Here is a 23,722-nt window from a genome sequence, read left to right as displayed (position 1 = left end):
GCTACAGGTGGTGGTGCGGGTAATCCACAACTGCATCCATGTGGTATCGCATCGGTCTCGCTCCCAAAAGGCGCGTGGCTACGGTGGTGGTGCCAATCCGTACGCGAACTGATCAAGCGGAAAAAGAGAAAATGATTCGCGCGTTTGCGAGCTCAATCAACATCCGCGCGGGGTATCAGGCACTTGCAGTGCTGCACCACACTGACTGTTTGCTGCACATTATGCAGACCACCGATCGACAGGAGAAGCTAGGTGAGGTTTACGATGAAATAAGACGCTTACACAGTGTACCTGTTGATTGGAGACGCGTGCGCTTGCGTATCCGAGCCGAGCAACAATACGCAACTGGTCAGCGAGACATTTGAATGAGAATTTTAGACCAATTCACATAACTACAGTGTTATGAGATTGTCGAATTTAGGTGTCATGTTGGTTTTATCAACGTCAGGGCCAGCAGCGGATTACAGCATTTTTTACTTTTTTGTTGAGAAGCGACCACACCAGAAATGCTCTGCTTTTTTGCCTAGTTTTAGATCACAGTGACAGCCGAAAATCTGAATGAGGGCCAAAGGCCTGAATATTATTTACTACTCGACTGAGCATTATGTAGCGTAATAAATCAAAATAAGCTGCTGTCCGTATATTACGACATCACTCGAAATCGAATCAAGAGATTTAAACGATTCTGTTTGTGTTCGTTTTGTATTCTTCCATGTCAGGTTCAAGTGTCATAAAAATAATGAACTAATGAAAAAAATCTTGGAAGACATATTTTTAACTTCTCCCGTCTAAAAAACAACGACATCTCATTACTACGACATTGAAATACGCTTGGTAAGAAACAACTTTGAGCTAAAGTAGTGTCGTTTCCAAGGTGGTTGTCAAGTTAACAAGTACGCGCTTATGACCTGCGGTGGAAAAACAAAAATCAATACTACTGAATTAAAATGTACAGCTGTCATTTTTGTGTATGGTATTTAACAGCATTTGTATTTGTTGTTGGTGTTTCAAACTTCAAAGCTCGGAAACCAAAAACGAACAGCCTGCGTACAAAAGCGCTATACCGAAAAACTCTTTTGAAGACCGTAAGGCGCTACGATGCTTGTAGAAAAAGTTATTAACCCCAAACTGATTGAATGTCTGACGAACGGCTCTCCATTGAATTTTTCCAACAACACTGCTACAGCTATTGCAAACTTGTTTAAGGATGAGAAATAATTTCGCGTGGAATTAAGCTTGTAAGTGAGATTTTTGCTCATAGTATCTTCGGAGAAGCCTCTAAGATTCATTTTACGCGATATCATTACTTACCACATGGTTGAATTTGCAACAGCAGCATATTGCAGCAGTATTGCTAGAAAAATTCAATGGTGAGTCGTTCGTCAGATATTCAATCAGTTTGAGGTGAATAACTATTTCTAGATTTTTCCAGGAAAATTTCCCACAAATATCATGTATCGATATATTTTTGAAAGCCAACTGGACATCTCTAGAGGATAAATTTTGAAAAAATTGATTCTCCCATATGAAATCATATGGAAACTTTATAAATCGGGCGCAAAAATATAGTTCCACCGATCGATTTGAAAAGTTACACAGTTGTTCTAGGACCCATAAGGAACACGAAAAGTGCATGGGAGCGAAACAATAACACCATCGCTTTTTTCCCATATAACCCTGTCCCAGTCTAATGTGCACCCTTTCATCAGGGTCGTGATTAATGGAAAAGGGACAGAGGAAATATTTCTTAGATGCACTAACTGCGAAATCGAGTTTGTTATATGTGATATTGGCATCGATTCGCTCTGAGAATCAATGAATCGGCACTCAGCTACTCAGCGATACCTCGAATTAAGAGACTAGTTCAGAGAAAGCCAATCCAAGTAAGTACTTATCACCACATTAAACACACACAACAATGTTCTTGATACTCACATAGAAATAACTCAAAATCTCAATCAGTGAGAAGAAAAGTTTTTTTTTATTTGGGCAGGTGAAGTAAAAATTCGCTTAAATTCAAAAATAGTTGGTGTTTAGGCATAAGCCGAAATTATTCAACAACGGTGAAATAGTGTGTAAAACTCTACAAAACTTTATATTTAGCAATGATACAATTGAAACGATAGAAAATAAATCAAAGCTAGCACTTATCTTGGGTATATTTTTCAATTTTTTCAGTTCAACCGGCATTTATAATACGTTTAGTTCAATTCGCAGGAGTTCGGTTATGAATAAAACTGTAGAAGTGACATAAACATTTGGTTCAAAAGAAAAAAAAACTGCCTATTTTCATTCGAAAAGTACAGTGAATATCTTTCAAATTATAACCGAAATTATCAAAGCTGTTTTTTCATGTACATGTAGATATACATTAAAGCTGTGCAGAATTTTGGTTTTCAGTTTTTATGAAAATCAAATTACAATGAAACAGTAAAAAGCCTATTTTCTAAAATATAACAAAAAATGAGGGTTTTAATGAAGTATTGATAGTCACATTTTGTTATCAATTCGCTTGAAAATCCCAAAAAAAAAACATAACATTTTCATGTTTTCTGCAAATTTTTACAAAATAGGAGAACACGCGCCCGCTATCGTTCAGGATCTTCATTTCGTGAACAGTCGCTTCAGATTCACTGACACTTGTCCGTTGACTTCATTCAGGGTAAGTTTCTCCCGTAAAATTTTACCCGCTGTTCCGGCCGCTAGTGTTTGATCTCTAGAATACTTCTGAGTCGCCGCTTTCCGTTTTTCTCAAGAGTAAATAATTTCTGTCGTGAAAAACGTCCAGTTCAGCAGATCCTTTTACTGCTGATCAAGTTCTGGGCTTTTACCTTGATGAACTTGAGACAGGTAGTTCTGGGGTGAACGAAAGACTCTTATTGTTCAAGAACATCATGTTCTAGGCAAATCTTTTGTTCCGTCGCTCTCCGATTCTCATTACAGGAGCATATACCTATTTCAGTAAAATTGGAATGTTGAATTCTTTCAGTTTGTTGGAGGTGATGAATGACGTAATGGCTAAGTACTGGTGCTGCTATATAGTTTGAAGACGTCAACTTGGTATTTTGACAGGGTATTTGTTTTGTATTGACTGTTGTATAAGGAAGTATAGTGGATCATACAAAACTTTCCAAGGAATTCGGGAATCCCGGAGTCCCGGGAATCAATCACTCTATTCGGGGGATCCGGGAATCTCGAGAAATCGTTCCAGGGATCGGAAACCCCATTTCGAAAAATCTTAAAGGCTAGGAAATTTCGTGTAACTTACAAAAAATCTTGGAATTTTACTGCATACCAACTCTCGCGTAACTTTTCACAAGAACCTAAGTAACAATGAGAGATTCTTTCTTCTCTCACTCTGTTCCGTCATTATGAAAGTGTTCAACGATTTCTTGCCACGAATAGAAAGTTCATAATGTTGCCAAGTTTACTATGCTAACACCATTATAGGAAATGTAAAAATTACATAGTTAATAATCAAAGAGAAGGTAAATAAAGAGTGTCTCTCAATGTTACTTAGGTCCTTTTTGAAAGTAACGAGACAACTGGTTCACTGCTGCCCAGGTATTACATTCCGTTTCGGAATCTGACCTTCGACTCATTCGATCTCGCTGAAACTTTTCACAGTTGGTCCTTTTAGATAATGAGATCATTTCATGATATCCGCTGTTCATGTTGACTCGCGACTGCTGCTTCAAAAGGGCCTAATCAAAATGGTGACTGATAGATAAAAATTTTTATATCAGAAAAATGGCTTGTCGATTGAAATGGTGTCTTCAGCAAAGTTGTAGGTAATAAAATTGCGATTCTAGAAAAAATATATACACTGTAAAAAAAATTTCAAATTCCTGATCCAAGCGTCATAGCACACAGGACAATGGCGGGGCTAGCGCTACGATCCTATTGACACTAACAGTCTCTCTCCCAAACCGGGATTCGAACATACGACGACTGGCTTGTTGAAACAGCATCGTAGTTACCACTAGACCAGTTGGGGGGTCAACTGGTTTTCACTTCCTACAAAAACAAAATGCAGACTTAGCATAACAAAAACTTATACGTAGTTATTGCACCCAAAACAAATGAAAAAGATTTTACTGTTGTTAAGCAACAAGGCATAAAAATTAACAAAATAAATCATAGCTACGCGCTTGTATGTGTTTCTGCAGGGATCATACAGGGTGTTCAATAAGTTCGAATACAACTTTTCATCGTTGTGTAGATGCGTACGGTGACTGATTCGACGATATATATTGGCGGATGAAACCCCAAGGGGTAAAGCGGAATTTCATTTATACCTCTATCGGTGGGTACCGGTAGCCAGGCTCGGCCAAAAACCGTTTGAGATCAGTGCGACCGCGTTTGACGAGGAGGCCAGCAGCCATCAAAGTCGCGAGGAAACGGGTTCGTCGCTTGATTCGGAAGATCGTTTTGGCCTGGATTCGGGACTGCCCATACCTTCATGACGAGGTTCCAGAGTTACAAGCCATACAAAAAAATCAAGATTCACAGGGTACCAGTGTCTACCATGGAGAAAAGGCTGGACAGAGCCAAACTGATACTATCGCGGCTCGAAGAAAGGACTCTATGTCTTGCAACAGCTGCGCACTGTCTAAAAGGGTTGCGATTGCGGTTGCGGACGTTGTCTAGCATCCCCAGTCCCACATAAACATCCCGTGGGTCCAGAGCACCGCGTCGGTGATGGTTTGGGAGGCCGTACTCAGGTGTGGGAAGCTTCTACTAGTGTTCATCGAGAAAAACGCAAAAGTCAACACCGCGTACTATAAAACCGACGTTCTGAAGAAGGTTGTGGCCCCGGCACTTCGGGACCTCTAACGGAAGGATCATTACGTGTTTCAACAGGACGGCGCACCGGTTTGACTGATTTTCACGAAAAGTCTTTGTAGTCTCCCAGCTCCCCGAACTTTAATCCCCTGGACTTCCATTTATTGTCGTACACTAAAGTAGCTTTTTACGCGGGGGGTACGTGTGCGTAAAAGAAAACCGCGTAAATTCCGGAATCCGCGTCAAACAAAACCCCGTAAATTCCAGAATCCGCGTAAAAAAAACGTGTAAACTCCGGAATTCACGTAAAAAAACTCGTAAATTCCGGAATTCGCATAAGAAAAAAAAACCGCGTAAATTCCAGAGTCTGCGTAAAAAAAAAACCGCGTTACTTCCAGAATCCGCGTAAAAATAGCCGCGTAAAAAACGACCTTAGTGTACATGCTGACCAAGCAAAGTGAATATCAAGGTTCTCAATAAACAATTCCTCAATAAAAATTTACTCAGAAAAGAATATTTTATATTTTTATTTTTTCAACCCATTTTTAAAGTGTGTTTTTAAAGTGTGTTCCACTGAGACCGGCCCACTATTCACATGATGCCATTAAAAACGATTCAAGTTATTTTTTTTTTTGGAAGCTCATGTTGAATAAGTGAAAAACTGTATTTGGTTGATCAAATTGGTGAACCCCTTAATTACCTGGAAATTGATACTTGTTTTGGATTCTTCATTTTTCGTCATAACTTCGCTCACTAAAACTGCTCTAGCTATTGAATTCCCCATCAGAATTATTCTAACCACATATCGCTGGAAAGGGAAAAAATAGGGTCTGCTTCCGCTAATGTCGGAGTGAGTGGTCGCCATATTGAATTTAGATGCCATGTTGATTACTTTTAGAAAAATTGATATTTGAATACCAACCTTAAATTTTCTAATTCCATTCGAAGGATCATGCTTTTTTACATAAGAGATGTCAAAATCAGAGATATATGTTGTCTACAACAAGAGTTATATTAAATTAGCAAAACATGTTCGGATTGACCATTTGGTACCACCTGACAAAAATTGCTGTAATACATGATATTCTTCATAGAACATCTCCAACCGACCCGTCATTACGAAAAGGATGAAAAAGACATTGAAATGGTAATCGTCAGGCGTGAATTACGCTGATAACTCTCGTTTTCTTTAAATTGAAAATTTAATTATTTGTAATTTTAGTTTTCCACAGCCCTTTTTTTCAAATGAATCGATGACAAAGAATCACATATTAAAACTTTTTTGACAGCATATTGTTTATCGTTTATCAGCTCAGCCTTCGCTGATTTAGGCTTCACATGAATTAGCTTAGTTATTGAGAATCATGAGAATGAGTTGGTTAGCTTAATTGAATAAGGTGTATACGTTTTTTCTTATCTTTGATTACAAAGCAATTCTACAAAAAAAATAACAACTTGTTACAACTTGCTTTAGTTTAGACATGATTGCAACATTATTTTGATGTAGAATTACGCCTTACGACAACATTCTGGGATAAGGGTTACAAATTTGAATACCGACAGCGACTTCAAAAGTGCCTAGTTTCAAATACTTATGACAAAGTTAGTTTCTGACGAAATTCCTTCATTCTTGCAGTAATCGATTGAAAAATTAGTAAAGCGTCCATCAAAATGTGAAAAATTGTTATTCTATGATGATAAATATTGTACTAATGATAACTGTACAGTCTTGTTTTGGACGCAGATTTCGACCAATCAGAGCTGAAAATAAGACCAAATACTAGACAGTGAACTCGATTTCCTGGTACAATTCGAGTCTGGTACGCCCCAACCCTTATCATCAGCATGGTACGGACTTAGCAATGGAAATTAAGGTGAAATTTCTGTTTGCTACGTTCTGCACCAGGCCTTCGTAAGATCCTCCCAGGGCAGGCGAAGCTTTGAAGTTGTCGCAAATTTCCTTTACAGGAAGTCATATCGTTTGTATACTTTATTGTCGACTGTGCTGGGAAAGAGCCCTTCCTGGTTTTATATTTGTTTTTAAAATTTTTAATAATTAATTCTACAGGCGATAGCTTTTCTGTCTCAAGGTAACCGGATAATCTACGTTGATTCTGTTCTCAATAAGTCCATATATCAAAAAGCGAATGTATAATCCATCGATGATTATGGCGTTGGCGTGTTTATTGAAATTAACCAAAAGGCTGCTGAAAAATCATGTTGCTCAGATTTCAAAAGTGAGTCGATTGGTATGTTTGCCTCTGTTCTGCGTTCCTTGATAAAAATGCTTGGAGTAAAATCACGGCTTCCCCGGAAAGGTATGCAAGATATTGTTTGTTACGTAACGCTGATCTTATCTCTCTCCTCCCCCTTTGTAACAACTAAAAACGCTCAGGGGTACCCCATTCTTTCCCTCTATGAGCGTTATATTATCTATGAATTCCGTCTGAGTTTAGTCGTAAACACTGATTATTTGTCTTAACATTTTAATAAAAGCTTTAAACAACTGCTTCAGGCAATCGATTTCGCAGAAATTCTTCATGGGATCAATAAAAATTTCAGAGCCAAATAGATAACCATAGAATATAGATATTATCAAAGTTTTAATTCGTTTTCAGAATTGAAGTTTATGTGCTTATATAGTTCCAGCAAATAATGTATGGGAAAAGCAATATCACACCGCCAGGTGAAGAATCTTGTTTTTTAATTTCGAAAGTTTTTTAATTTCAAAAGTTTCAAATGTTTTGGAAATCCCAGTGCAAAGAGCCCTCATTTAATTCATTTTTAACTTATAAATTTCTAACAGGTTCCATAATGTTTCGACTGTTGACAGCTTGTCTATTGAATATCTTTATATGATTATTGGATATCAAAGTTTTCAATTTTAATTCTCATAAGTTCAAACTAACACTTATGAATTTTAGGCGAAATTTCATATTTTTAGCAGCTCCTTAATACATTTTTTTTATATTAATGCTTCGTTACCCTATTTAACAACCACAATAAACTCTCAGCACTTCGATTACTTTAATTTCTAATTATTAGCAACACAATGATTTAGAATTATTCAATTATAATGCTCTGATGAGTTGTTTAGTTTTAAGGCTTCTATGCAAAATATAACAAAACTGTTGCTATTTTCTCTGGGAAGGGTTTGAACCTCCACACGGCTAAACTTAGGTGAAACTCATTGATAAGCGAACAGCTAGGAAGGCTTCATGAAATTTTATTATTGTAGCCTCAGTGAAAGATTTAAAACGTAAACTTTACAAAGAAGGCAAAAACCGTCTCTTCACTTTAACCGATTTACGCTCCTCGCACGCGTGCACACAAAGGAATCACCATTTCAAATGCGTCCGACCGGTAGCCGAACGACGAACGCCGACAAAATTTGACCTTTGGTGTCTCACGACAATCGGTTTTGCGTCCGGCGGTGGCGGCGGTGGATAATCGCGCCATAAACTAGGGCGTCACACGAAGTGCCGAACCCGCAAAGGCGGCGCGGAATCGATCGTTGTCCGGAACGGGTGCGCGCACTAACGTATGCACATCCATTAACACGGGCCGACAGTTAGCCAGGTTCTAGCACTGCAACAGGGGGCCGCCACAGGTTCGACCGTCAAAAAGCAATCGATCGAACAGGGCCGACAGAACTGTGATACTAGGGGCGTAAAGGTGATTCAAGTGAAAACGACTTCGGAGCCCAATGAGAACTCAACAATCACATAAACCCGATTCTTGAAACACCCTAACAGATAAGTGTTCTTCCCCGGCCATGAGTGTAGCGGTTCTCGGTTGACCCCCATACACACACGGTCACTGCTGGGGTCAGAGTCGAAAATGAATTTTTCATCAGCCTGGAAGCTCATGCATCCGAAGCAGTTCCTCACCGGTGTAGGCTCGGGTTATGCTAATGCCTGCGACCGAAAAAAGACATTTACTGTGTGTGGATCGAACCATTAGAGAAAGCAAAAAGTGAGTCTGGATTCGAATCGCCGCCGCCCGACAGGAAACAGACCGATCACTTCCGCGATAAGAAGGAAGGAAGGAAGTGGCTGTGTAGCTTCTTCTTGCTAGGAACCGATTCTAAAATAGATTTCAATCGTTGGAGCAGCAATCCAGCCAATTGAATTCCAAATCAGTTCGAGCAACAATACGCTACTGTTGGAGGAGAAAATAGTATATAAACATGGAAGACGACATCCGATTTTGAAATAAGCATGTGCACTACTTCAAAATTGCATATTTTCCCAAATTATGGAAAAATGCAAAAATTACTCCAATTTTAAACCCGGATAAGAACCCAGCTGAAGTTTCAAGTTATCGACCAATCAGTTTGCTTTCTTCAATAAGAAAACTGTTTGAGAGAATTATTCTTAACAGAATGATGTCACACATCAACGAAAATTCAATTTTTGCAAATGAACAGTTTGGATTTCGCCATGGGCATTCCACAACTCATCAATTGCTCAGAGTTACTAATATGATACGAGCTAACAAATCTGAAGGTTATTCGACTGGAGCTGCTCTTTTAGACATAGAAAAAGCATTTGGCAGTGTTTGGCATAAAGGTTTGATTGCGAAATTGCAAACTTTTGATTTTCCAATTTTCCTAATCAAAATTTTAAAAAATATCTTACTGATCGAACTCTGCAGGTTGTCTATCAGAATTCAAAATCTGATAGATTTCCTGTCAGAGCAGGTGTACCTCAAGGTTCAGTCTTGGGTCCAGTCCTGTACAACATATTCACTTCAGATCTTCCTGATTTGCCTCCAGGATGCACAAAGTCATTGTTCTGCGATGACATAAGCATTTCCGTAAAAGGAAAAAGTCTTCGTGTCATATGCAGTCGATTGCAGAAAAGTTTAGATATTTTTTCTTCCTACTTGCAAAAGTGGAAAATCTCTTCCAATGCTTCTAGAACTCAAATGATAATTTTTCCGCATAAGCCTAGGGCTTCTTTCCTCAAGCCAAACAATAATCACGTTGTCAAGATGAATGGGGTTATTTTACGTTGGTCTGACAAGGTTAAGTACTTGGGACTAATTTATGATAAAAAACTTATTTTCAAAGAGCACATTGAGAGTATACAAGCCAAGTGCATCAAATATACGAGATGTTTATATCCTCTCATTAACAGGAATTCTAAACTTTGTTTAAAGAACAAACTTTTGATTTACAAACAAATTTTTAGACCAGCAATGCTTTATGCTGTACCGATCTGGTCAAGTTGCTGTTCATCAAGGAAGAAAACGCTCCAAAGGATTCAGAATAAAATTCTGAAAATGATTTTGAAGCGTCCTCCTTGGTTTGGTACACTCGAATTACATAGACTTACTGGTGTTGAACCATTAGAAGCTATGTCAAATAAAATTATCAACAATTTTCGACAAAAATCGTTGCAATCCTCAATTGCTACCATAAGCTACCTTTATAGCCAATAAGTTAGCAATTAAGTAAGTTGTAAGTTTACTTCCCCTTTTCTGACAAGTAGGTTTAAATCCCTACGAATGATAAGTCCTAATTGCGAAAGCAAACAAATCCTAACAATTAAAATTACAAATTTCTAACAGTGTTGAGAAGTCACCATTTGTGATTGGACACACATACTCATTATTTACTAATATTTATCATAAATACTTAAGCTACTAACAAATCCCCCCTTTAAAAAAAAAAGCATGTGCAATAATTCAAAGTGTTAGGCTTAATATTAGAATATATATGTCATGATCTTTCTAGACTCTCCAGTAGTTTTACAACATACATACTGTGTTCATACTGTAACACTTCTCTGCGAGTTGAGATATGTAAGTTTTGTCAACATTAGTGAATGGTAAATTGAGTTAAGTCTATTACTTTATATATTTTAGGATGACGGACAGTCTGCATCTCAAGACAAAATTGATGCAATAATTTGCAGAAAACAAAAATTTCAATAAAAGCGTACATACACTTCATAAAACAAAACCATTTAACAATTACATATTGTGCCGCCGAGTTTCAATGAGCTTGATAGCGAAACTGTCATAATTTCTGCTTTATTACGTTATGTACGTACGTATCAAAGTTTATCGCTCTCAACTGAATTCCTCCAAACCAAAAACATTAAAAATGTTGACTCCTGAACTTTTGATCGGCCGCCGGAAAGGCTGCATTACTAAGCCAAGCTTAACATCAGCGTATCAGCCAAGCAGTAAGCCTAAAATATGATATTTTCCCCTCATCGTAGACACGAACCGCCAATAGTTGAGAGCAGGTCCAGCCGATTCGACTAGCAGTAGCAGCAAGCAAGCAGCCATCAATCAATCCGTCGAATCGACGTTGTTGGAGAAATTTGTTTGCATGAAATAAATAAAATAATTTCTACTCTTCAGATAGGTGGTACAGGAACGAGCGTCGATAAGGCATACCGGGGTAGATGAGACATTCGGGCTTTATGAATGAGCCAGTGCAATTACACTTGCCCCACGTGTCCCTCGCGCCGCGAAAGTCAGCGCACGTGAAGATAATAAGTCTTTTGGGAGAATGATTAGCCCGCACTTGACTCAAAATCGGTAGCCGGTAAACGAGGGAACAAAGAAGAAGAAATAAATCCGAGTAGAGAGTGGATGGCTGCACTTTTTGGGCGCTGCTTGGATGGCTGGCTGTATGGTATTGTTGGAAATGAGGCTAATGAGGAAGACGTAACACTGGCTGAAGAACCATCAAAAAAACCTGTATGTATGAAATACGCGAGTATGCGGTTATAGCAGATCGTTTGCTGTATAACTATGTTTTTTATTTCGCTTTTAATTGGGTAAATCAGTGTTGCTTGTGTGCGTTTTTTTTTTTGTGGGACAACGCAACTGAAATATATCCGGAAAGCAGTCACCGTTTGGTGTTGATACTCAAAACTGACAGAAAAATATGTGAAGTTTAAACAGCATCAGTTGGACGATTAACTTTATCCGCATTCAGCACATCAGTCCAATTTGGGATTCAAGACCGAAAATTCAAAATAAAAAAATAGGTGAAATGTTTTGTAACTATCCAGATAACAAAAATTCACTGCCAAACTTCAAACCTCAAGACACAAAAGTGCCGAAGTACGGCTGACACTCTCAACTGTTAATTGCCCAAAAGCCCACATCAATAAAGATGGTACGTGCAATAAAAGTTCGCCGAAATATACGAGACAAGAAGCATTTTTCAGCTCACAGACATCTCTTTGTACGTACGTGATGCGGAAAAGGTATGCAAGAAAATACCTAAAAAAAAGACAACAACCGGAATCGCCACAACAGCAAACGAGTCGAAAGAAAGTCAGTCACCAGTGGAAAATATTCGCTGGCTGAATGAGTATTTTGTTGGCATTCCTTGGGCTTGCGTCGGAGGTATGATTTATTTGCAGGATTAATTCCATGTTCAGTGTTGAGTCTGAATTACTTTTATGGTAACTACTGTAAAAACTGTAAAGATGTCTTTTGATTCCAGTTCTGACTCGAAATGATTCGCCACAATCAATACTCACAGGACATACCATTATCCATAATTACGGTTACTATTTTAGGCGATTGCCTTAACAGCAAATTTCTAGTAAATTACTCAAAACTGTCTTAAAACACATATTAGTATTTTGAAAATACCAAGTGTCATTATACTTTAAGCATTCCGTCAAATGTGCACTTTGAGAGAACACTCACTGAAAGAATCGATCACGCAGGCTAGAGATATATTAGTGCGCCGCTAATATTCTCTGCGTGTGAGGAGACACCCTCTCTCTCAGTCAAAAACTAAACTCTCACAACGCAGTGCATATATGTAGTTGATCGAGATGTATTATGAACGGTAATTAGTAATTAAAAATATTTTCACAGCCCGTTCTGGCATCGATTGATTGGCATAGTGTCTTCGGCAAAGTTGTAGATAAAAATTCTGTCCTTCAGAAAAAAAATAACTGTGAAAAAGTAATATAATTTTTTTTTTCAAAAGTTTTTAATTTTTATCCTGATTTATCGATTATCGGACAGTTTTCAATGTTTAGGGGAATTAGGGCATAGTGAGCACACGGGGCGAAATGGGCACCCCTCTTTTATGCGAAACTACGCAGTTTTAATACAATATGGTATGTGGAACTCTTCCACAGTTACTACAGTTTCTCTATATGTAGAACAAAAGTGGTTTGCCTTTTTAAAATATGGAAATATATTGAAAAAATCAAAAAAAATAAAAAAAAAATATTACTATTGCGCACTACAAAATAAGCTTCTACGGTCGTTTAAATGGCTCAATCAAGTATGTAGACACATCATGATGACGTATGGGTCGTACCCCAAATTTTACCATCATTGAAGTTTTGATTTTAAGCTATAATCAGTATTAAAATCTCATGTTAACTCTAGCTAATTCGCCAGGGGCTAAATGGTCACGAAATGCATGAATCTAATTTGTGTTTTTCACCATTATACGCTAAACTTTGCAATTTGTGAATAGTGTACCTTAAATTATAGATAGTTAATTCAAGTTTTGCACTGAAGACAGCTTAAAATTTTTGTCGTTTTCCATGCTTAAATTAGCAACCAAGTTAGGGTACTCATTATGCCGATATTCCCCCTAGGTAATCTTTTGTTGTTTACATGAGAAAAAAATCAGTTTAAAAAATGAGCTTTTTGACATGTTTTTCAAATTTTTGTTAATTTTTTTTTTTTCAAAAAAGACAAAATTATTATCTATAACTTTGCCGAAGACGTCATAACTTTCACGTAAACTTATTGTTATTTGAATGTAACGATCTATTGAATCCGGTTTTTATTCATTTTCGTTTGTTCCATAAATGTTTAAATGGTGTATCAGAACACCAGTGGACACACAGAAGACAAAAAAATCATATACCCATTTATGTAATTTTACAAGGATGCGAAAAATGGACAAGGACATAAGGTGTACTTAGACAGAAAAACATTTCTCATCCATACGGGACACAAACCCGCAATATCTCTAGCATGATGTTTTGGCCAATTAGACTACTGGGAAGGTAATTTCCCCTAAAATAATTTCGATCACCCTCTACTAGTGTGTCCCGTTCCATGATTTTTTTTTCTAAGTCTAATGCAAAAATCGTTTTTGCGGAGTAGCTACACTCGGACTACATTTTTTACTCTGTAACTGTTTTTTTTTTCACTTTCTGGACTACACTCGCGAAAACGAATTCGACATAAGTCACACCTTCTATCCTTATTCATTTTTCGCACCCTCGTGAAATTACATACATACAGAAAAAAAAATATTACATATTCAGTATTATACTCTACATTTCGATGAAAAGGCATCTGTTTAGAACTAATATTGTAAATTCTAATCAAACATTATAAATACATGTTTGATCCGAAATAGAGTTGATTAATAGATTAAGTGGAGAAGACAATATTTTTGGGACAAATTCGATGCGAGTAAAACTGTGGTGGCTGATTTTTCATTAATCATGATTTTTTGTTTGTCTCAAGTGTATGTTAAATATCCCGCTGAAAAATTACTATGAGAAATGTGAATTTCAAGAACATTGAAGAAAAATATAGGTAGATAGGTAGGTAATCTAAGTCAATGACTAGCATGTAGCAAAATGGGATTAGAAAATTAATGGTTTGGCGCACTCACGTCACATTGAAACCTCACTCATTCTCAATACGGTTTGCGTTGTAGTAGGGATATGAATGCGCGAGAATATTGAAGAGAAAAACGTAAAAAATAAGGTGTTTTCCTGCTCTCATTAGCAATACCGCTTACCGTGCAAAGCACGTGTTGTTCGAATAAATTGCCGCGTAGTTAAGTCAATGACCAATTCGAGAACAACAATCGAAATGTTTATCGCAGGACATAAGCAGTAGGGTGCCAAAGTGAATCGTTACTGGTTGGACTCTATTATATATAGTCTCCGTTTTTTTCACTATACAGGATGTTCGGGAGCTCACCTAAAATCCTTCCAGGAAGCTGTGAACCGTGAATCTTCCAACACTAAACGAAGGCGCAGCTTATTGCTTTTAATGTTAAATAGCAGCTAAGCTAAAAGAGTCGGATCTAAACTAAAACAAATTTGATTTCACATTTGTTCCTTTCTAAGTGCTTCTTATACTCTCTAATTCGACGTTTTAAAGGCTCTTTGAGTACGAAATTTTCTCAGCTTCCGAACGATACCAACAGAATTCAGCTAGCTCTAATGCTTCTTGTGCTAGACCTCGTTGAAAGCAAACATAACCGAAAACTGAAAAAAGTGAATAACTCTACAATAGCAAAATTTTGGCCAAATGCGTAGAAGAATTTTTTTCGTCAAATAGGGTCCTCTAACACCACTTGAAGGATTTGAAGTGAGCTCCCCAACACCCTGTATGTAATCGAATTTTATATATAATTGAATCAGAAAAATAAACTTTTTTATTTATTGTACATTGTTTTGTTGTCTTCGAATAAATAAGAGGAATTTTATTTGTGACTCATGCCCCTAAAAGTCAGAAAACACATTTCTTACAAAAAAATATCTTGTAGTTACTTTTGGCGTAACTGCCATCAAAAGTAAGGAGAATCTGTTCAGTGTACATTGATTTGTCAACTCGTTTTTATTTCCAACTATTTAAAATTTTAACTTGTTTTAAATTTCAATTTATTTTTAATTTTTAAATTATTTTTTTTCTTTTTTTTTTCATTTACCTAGGGTATCGAACGTCTTCGTCAGTGGTTTTCTTCGGCAATTTTACTGCAGCAATCTTATGCCAAAGGGAACCGAAGAAAACTACTGACGAAGATGTTCGATACCATATTATAAATTTATTTTTAAATTTATTTTTGTTAAATTTATTCCTATTTTATTTTAAATTTGTTCTTATGTTATTTCATTTATTTTTTAAATTAACGAATCAACTAAGGAACGTCCATAAATTACGTAGCACTAAAATAACTCTGAACAATAATTTTCGACCTTCTCTTTTTTCGCAGAGATGTTCAAATTTCCCTGACAATATATCAGCTTTAGATAAATTATATTTTAAATTGCAAAAAAAAAACACTGCTATAAACGAGTCTAGAATTATATATAATCGAACCATATATAATCGAGTCCGACCTGTATTTCTAATTTTATTTAGCGGAAGTGATCTTCTCGAAAAAAGTTCCCATGCAAAATTTCAGCTCAATCGTGCTGCAACCTCTTTCCTAGAACCAGGTATAGTCACAAAGTTCCATTATCACAAACAGGCAGACATTCGATACAACCTTTCGTTGCATAGTTCGAAATAATGTTTTCCCGACATTTTAGAATTTAGTGCTGATACTAGACACCTTGTTGCTACAAGTTCTTGACAAAGGTAAGAGACTATCTTAGCCTTTGTAATCGGACGACCGATGAAATTAAAGCACAGGTAGTGATGATATTTTCGATATCTATGTTTTTTATGCCAAATGTCTTAGAAATGCATGAAACGTCGTGAGCTGGTGTTATCTGTTTTTTTAAATCAATTTCCTGGGAGAATTTTCCAGCTCGAACATTTTTAGGGCAACACTACATTTCTAAGATATTTGGGTGGACAAAAATTTCTTTTTTGACATGAGTTTTTTATTAATCTGTATCATTTTCCATCCGTCAAAAAAGTGAAACCTTGACCGTTTTGAGGTATGACTTTCTGAAGTCCTATGAAGCTGAAATTTTATATGAGAGCTGTAGCAAAAATTATCTAAAAAAACTAAGAGAAACAGCTAGTGAAATTTTTTACTATGGAAATATGGATTTAAATAACGATTAAAAATCGATTGAGTGCTATAAGCAAGGTAAAAAATACCATTAAATTCTCCGGTCTGTAGCATTATAGTAGTTCTGATAACAAGAACAAATTTTATAAAATTTCGTTCAATGGCATCATAATAAATTTACGAATGACGATCATAATTACTGGAAATTTTTGGATTATCCAACTTTCAACAGCCTACCAGATCGCAAATATTGTTTTAAGACGATGGTTTTCTAATAACCAAAATCAGATATAATACTCAAACATACTGCCAGGACGAATGCGCTGCCATTTTGCAATATTTTTGACTGTTTGTCTGCATTTTCATAAATTTGATCGATTCAATACACTTTGCGTCGCTTCAAAATTTGTTTATATTAGCTAATCGCAGATAATTTGTAAAAACTTGGAGCGCTCATCAATTTTGACGATACGATCTAACGGTAAATCAAACATGAATACATTGTTTTTCTGTGACAACAATCAAAATTCTTGACCTGACGAAATAATATTTGATAAAATATAAAAGTCAGCAAAAATAAATATCACGTGGTTTGCTGCTCAACCCTCACCTCCTGCGTGGTTTTTCCTGGACTTTTGACGTGTTTAAAAAAATTCAATCAATAGTTTATAGATGTAGTAATAAAGGCTATAATCAGTTTTATAGGAAATAAAAACAATTAAAAAACCCAAAATAATCCACCTAGCGGTCAGACCCAGCCTTTCTCATTCAAAATTATTATTTGTTGAAATAGATTTTCAGGAACACCGGAAATTTTCAAATAGTACAATACCAAATTTAAATTATGTTGAGGCCACAAATTTTATTAAATAGTCTTTGAATTCCTTTTCTTTCCATAACTTTTGAACCACATATCAAATTGTTATGAAATTTGTTACTTGTAAGTTTTAGAGATAACTCGTTCGTCAGGCACTAGTTATGTTCAAATAAGTCGTGTAATCTTTGAGATAATAGACTTTCGTTATTTTTACAATTTAGTACATAACGCTTGAAATATTAATCCGATTATAATCAAATGAAATGGAAACCTATAGGGCAGCCAAACTTTCGAACCACGTGTTCAATCATTATAATTCATCAGTCAACCCTTAACTAGCCCGTTCATCTAATATCAACATTGTTCAAATCGGTTGTGTAGTTTCTGAGATAATGAAGTTTCGTGATTTTCGCATTTTGATACATTAGACCTTCTATATGACACTGATTTTGTGAAAATCGGTCCAGCCATCTCTGAGAAACATGAGTGAGATTAGAGGGTCTCGAGAACACGTTTCTTTCCATAACTTTTGAACCACAAGCTCAATCTTCATAAAACTCAAAAGTTAAGGATTTTGTTAAAATCGGTTGTGTAGTTTCTGAGAAAATGAACTTTCGTGTTTTTCACATTTCGATAAATAACAAGCGCACTAAAAATCCGATTACAATGAAATTTAATAGGGTTTCGGTTTTTTTTTTTCGTAGAGTGGGAGAGAGTAGTAGATCATGTTGTCGTAATTAAGTTCAGGTTTCAAATTAAACTACGGTTCGGTTGATTGCTTCAATCAGATTTTGAGAGCAAGATTTAGAAACAAATCAAGTATCATACAGAAAAACTGCTTTGTACGCCATTACTCATTTTATTCTCCATTAATGCTTTCGCGTACTTCTAGGAGTACGCCTACCCCAGATGAGAACCTCTGAAAAAGTCGGTAATAGTGACTTAATGAACGAAAACGCTTTGGGTCACTTCGGTTTATTACCATCAATGACGCTACTACACAGTGTTTTTGCCTTTCTCCTAGAAAGGTATAGCAATCATTTGCAAAACCGAAAGTATAAAAGTGCTCCAAAGGGTCGAATGGCATATATCACTCGACTCAGCTCGACGAGCTGAGCATTTTCTGTATGTGTGTGTGTGTGTTTATGTGTGTGTGTGTGTGCAGATTTTTATTCTCACTCACTATTCTCAGAGATGGCTGGACCGATTTTCATGAAATTAATTGCAAATGAAAGGTCTTGTTGCCCCATAAGACCCTATTGAATTTTATTGTAATCGGATTTTTAGTTTAGAGGTTATGTTTAAAAATGTGAAAATCATGAAACATCAATATCTCAGAAACTACACAACCGATTTGTAAAAATAGGTCTCAAAAGAACGGGCTAACTAGGAAACCCTTAAGTTTTTAATTTCATAAAGATTGAACTTGTGGTTCAAAAGTTATGAAAAGAAACGTGTTCTGAAGACTGTTTAATCTCACTCATGTTTCTCAGAGATGGCTGTACCGATTTTCATAAAATCAGTGTCAAGTGGAAGGTCTAATTGCCCCATAAGAGCCTATTGATTTATTTTACAATCGGACTATTACTTTGCCTGTTATGTTTAAAAATGTGAAATCCAGCTATGAATAGGAACATATTCCGAAGACTACTTGGACTCACTCAATTTTCTCAGAGATGGCTGACCCGATTTCCACAGAATTAGTGTCAAATGAAAAGTCTAGCTGCCTCATAACACCCTATTGAATTTTACTGTAATCAAGCTGTAACATTGTCTGTAATGTACCGAAATGTGAAAATCACGAATCTTCATTATCTCAGAAACTACACAACCGATTTGATCAATATTATTATCAGATAAGCGGACTAGTTAAGCGTTAACTGATGAATTATGATTGAACATGTGGTTTCAAATTTGGCTGCCTTATACGTTCCCATTTCATTTGATTATAATCGAACTTAAGCAACCGTTATGTATTAAATTGTTAATAAAACAACGAAAGTCTATTATCTCAAAGATTACATGACTTATTTGTACATAACTAGTGTCATACGAAGGAGTCATCTCTCAAACTTACAAATAACAAACCTCATAACAATTTGATATGTGTCTCAAATGTTATGGAAAGAAAAGAAATTCAAAGACTTTTTGAAACTATACTCGCTTTGATCGATATATGTGGCCTCAACATAATTTATATGTGGTGTTGTACTATTTGAACGTTCCAAATTCATTGATTCCTTGCGGTTGCAAATGCACGACGAATCGGCCATAGGATATGATCAAAGTCAAATAAAAAATCGTTTGAAATGATTGGTTTCATCGAAATGACAACATCCCCGTCTTTTGGCTTCTGTACATCGCCTTAATTCTGAATATATTCATATTGGGTGGTATTCTGTCATTATCAGCAGACTTTCTGGCATCAATCTGAAACCGGAAATACCCATATTGGGAGGTATTTTTGGTTGTTTTCCAGAAACTAAAAGTGGTCGTCTTCAAATTCAAAATAGTGTCCAGGGTCAGTGTTTGGTTTCTATGCATCATTACGTTTGCGGAAATATCCATATTGAGTATTATTCGGTCATTTCCGACTGTTGCCTATAAGTTGCCATTTAGCAATTCAAAATGGTGCCTGAGGTCAATTGTTAGCTCCTTGCATCATTCTGGTTCCAGAGATACTCATATTGGATAGTATTTGTTTATTTTAGGCTGTTTTCACAAACCGGTTGTCGCCATCTTGGATTTCAAAATGGTATTTAGGATACTGGTTAAAGAAAAACTCATATTGGGTGATATTTGGTCACTTTGGACTGTTTTTCAGAAGCCGAAAGTCGTCATTTTGGACTTTCAAATGGCCTGTGAAATCAATTTCTGTCATCTGGGTGTACTTCTGCTTCCGAAAACATTCATATTGAATGGTATTTGGTCATTTCCGGCTGTTTGCCAGACACCGGAAGTCACCATCTTAAAATTCAAGATTGTGTCTGTGATCAATTTTTAGCTTCTGTGCATCTTTCTGGTTCCAGAAATACTTGTATTTAATGAAAATCGTCCATTTCAGGCTGTTTCCTAGAAACCGGAAGTTGCCAACTTACAATTCAAAATGTTGTCTGAAGTCGATTTGTGGCTCCAGTGCATCATTACGGTTCCGGAAATATTGGGTGGTATTTGGTCATTTGCCGCTGTTTTTCCGACACCGGAAGTCGCCATTTTGGATTTCATAATGGCGTTTGGAGACAATTTCTGGATTTTGAACGGCATACTGGTTAAAGAAAAACTCATATTGGGTGGTATTTGGTCATTTTTTGCTGTTTTCAGAAACCGGAAGTCGCCATCTTAGAATTTAAAATGCTATCTGTGGTCGATTTTAGCTCCTGTGTATTATTCTAGATCCGGATATTATTATATTGGGTGGAAATCGGCAATTTTCGGCTGTTTTCCAGAAACCGGTAGTTACCATCCAAAATGTTGTCTGAGGTCGATTATGGAACATATTTGTTACCACTAAAAACATTCACCTGCCAATATGGTTCCATTTAGTTGATTAGTTCGCGAGATGTGCAGAAATTTGTGAAGAAACATGTACTTCCAGAAGAGGGAGGGGCGTCAAACCATTATGGACATATTTGTTACCTCTAAAAACATTCACATACCAAATTTGGTTGTATTTTCTTGATTGGTTCTTGAGCTGTGCGAAATTTGTGTTTCATTTTCATGGGATCCCTCCCTTATAGAAGAGGGAGTCGGGTTCCAAACCATTATGTACATATTTGTTACCACTAAAAACATTTACCTGCCAAATTTTGTTCCATTTGGTTGATTAGTTCTCAAGATGTACACAAATTTGTGTTTCATCCAACTATTATGGACATATTAGTTACCCCTTAAAACATCCACATGCCAAATTCGGTTTCATTTGCTTGGTTTGTTCTTGAGTTGTGCAGAAATTTATGTTTCATTTGTAAGAGACCCCTCCCTTCCAGAAGAGGGAGGGGTCTCAAACTATCATAGGAACCTTAATCGGCACCAAAAACCCCGACATACAAATTTTCGCGTCGATCGGTTCGGTAGTTTTCGGGCCTATATGGATCAGACAGACAGACAGACTTGACTGCATTTTTATATGTAAAGATTACAACATCAATATTTTAGAACCTAAAGAGTGAATATACATTTATTGGATTGAAGCGTTCATGTAAATCTATATTTACAAATAAAAAATTGGGTCTGACCGCTAGGTGAATTAATTTAGGTTTTTTTTCTTCAAAATACTTTGCTGATAAAACATTAAATGTAACGCCAAGGAATTTTTATGCCATCAACGACATAGTCTAAATTGTTTGATGAACAAAAATGATGTGGAATATAGAAAATGATGTATTGGTGGCAGCAGAATATTACAAATTTTGATTCTATTTTGCTCCTTAGAATCATTGTTTTCTGCCACATGGCGGAAAAGTGATTGAAAAAGGTAAACGAAAAAAGATTGTAAAGTGAAACTGCGTTGGCAATCATTGCATCAGGTGTATCTAATGTTTGTGCGAAATCAGATCAACACTTGTGCTGATTGGTAGAACGCACTAATTGCTCACGCTCAAGCTTTTGCGTGTAGATAATTAGGTTGCCAAAATGCTATTAAAACGGGCACCATCAGATTATTTAGTCTGTGGCTACTAGCGAACCTGAAAATTTCAGTTAGAACGGTGTCCGCTAACTCAATCACCGTCGACCAAAATGACCACATGGAGTGTAATGGATTGAAAACGGTACCAAGTATCCAAATTGCACATCAAGATTGTGTCACAACCTATTTGTTGACTAAACTGTGCAAACATGCATACACGGCTGCTGACGCGTACTCTGCATAGCTCGTAAAAATAACTGGTTCCCGCGCGGGCCAGAAGTCCGTCTAAGGCCCCAATTCCATCGCTTTGCTTTACGCAAAGTCCAAAGGTCCAGAGCAACAGGCTAGCTCAGATTTGCGAATGGATAATGACTTGCGCTTTCAATTCCGCTGTATGGAAATGATAAGCCAATATGAATAAAATATTTCCGTAGGTAAACACAAATCGGCCGTGATCCGGTCCGAAAATAGTCGATAGGGGAGACAGTCGGTGAGTGCATACATGGGAACAAAGTCCACACTGAAACAAGTCGACATATATTCTCTATTAAATTTGTCCAATGAATTTACCGTAAAAGAAGATCTCTTAATTTTATATGATTTCATTAGAAATCCATTTGTATATTAAATGTGATACAATAATTTTAACGAAACGCACAATGAAATAATAATTATCGGATTTTCACATCCATTTTATTTGAAATTCATTTACGTTTAACATGTGTGGTAGAAATTTAAATTTACAGGCAATATTGCGGAATACATTTCATAAAGTAAATATATAAAACCGTCATGTATCGAAACCAACATATAAATCTTATTGATAAATCCAATAAAAAACACACGTCGCCGTGACTTTGGATTTTTTGTCAGTTTAACTTGTGAAGTTTTGTTTTGACGTTTGAATTTGGCATCGAATAATCCAGATTGTTATACAAAATGGCTACATCACGAAAAGACGGCGTCTTATTGAGCGATTGGATGGATATTTCCTCATCTCCAATGGTAAGTTATTTTTCTATACTTCATTTGAGTTTAAACTTACATAGGTTTTCACAATTATAGATCATCGGGCAAACGACAACAGACCATTGGAACTCGGATCAAGTGGCCAACGTAGAACCGGTAATTTCTTTTTTATTAATCATTTGTCAGGAAGTTGGTAGTGAAATCTCTCGAAAACCCTCCATTATTCCGATTAGAGATATACATACGGGCAACAAACTTGTTAAAATAAATATTATTTTTTTAATAAATTCTTGTATCATTCATAAACAAACACTTCGATTTGTTTTCATGAACATATCATATGAAAGAAACAGTCCCTTTAGTGAAGTTATTTCTATAGGGTAATAACAAGGAATGCATGAGATTTTCCTATAAAATTGTTATTGTATGTCAAGATAAAAATTATGGCATTTCCAATGAGTTTAATCGATTATATGTTCTTTAGTTTTTAAATGATTTGCCTATCTATTTAAAAGCTTGGTAGTAATGTAAGTCTATCAGACGATCCTATGAAGAATGCATGAAACATTTTCGATCACATCGTTTTGATTGGAAGTTCTAATAGTGCAAATTTATAACACTCCCATATAATCTGAATATGTGAGATTATTTCAGTGCAGTTCGATTTGTTGGTGGAAAATGTTGCTATACAAAACGGGTGTTCTCTAATTAGGACTTTGAAAGACAAAAGTAAACACGTCAAAAATGTGTCATGTTTTTTATCATTCTGTTAATCTCATTTGATTGTCGAATCATTAATTCCAAAACG

General features: G+C 36.3%; 1 protein-coding gene across 5 annotated transcripts in view; it reads right to left on the bottom strand.

Moving 5' to 3' along the window:
- The window catches only part of LOC129724876 (RNA-binding protein fusilli), a 193,356-nt gene that overhangs the window by 143,859 nt on the left and 25,775 nt on the right, over positions 1-23,722 (bottom strand). The window lies entirely within an intron of this gene.

This window comes from Wyeomyia smithii, chromosome 2, assembly GCF_029784165.1.
Source record: "Wyeomyia smithii strain HCP4-BCI-WySm-NY-G18 chromosome 2, ASM2978416v1, whole genome shotgun sequence".
NCBI classification, from domain to species: Eukaryota; Metazoa; Arthropoda; class Insecta; order Diptera; family Culicidae; genus Wyeomyia; species Wyeomyia smithii.
This window is presented reverse-complemented; position numbering and strand designations above follow the sequence as displayed.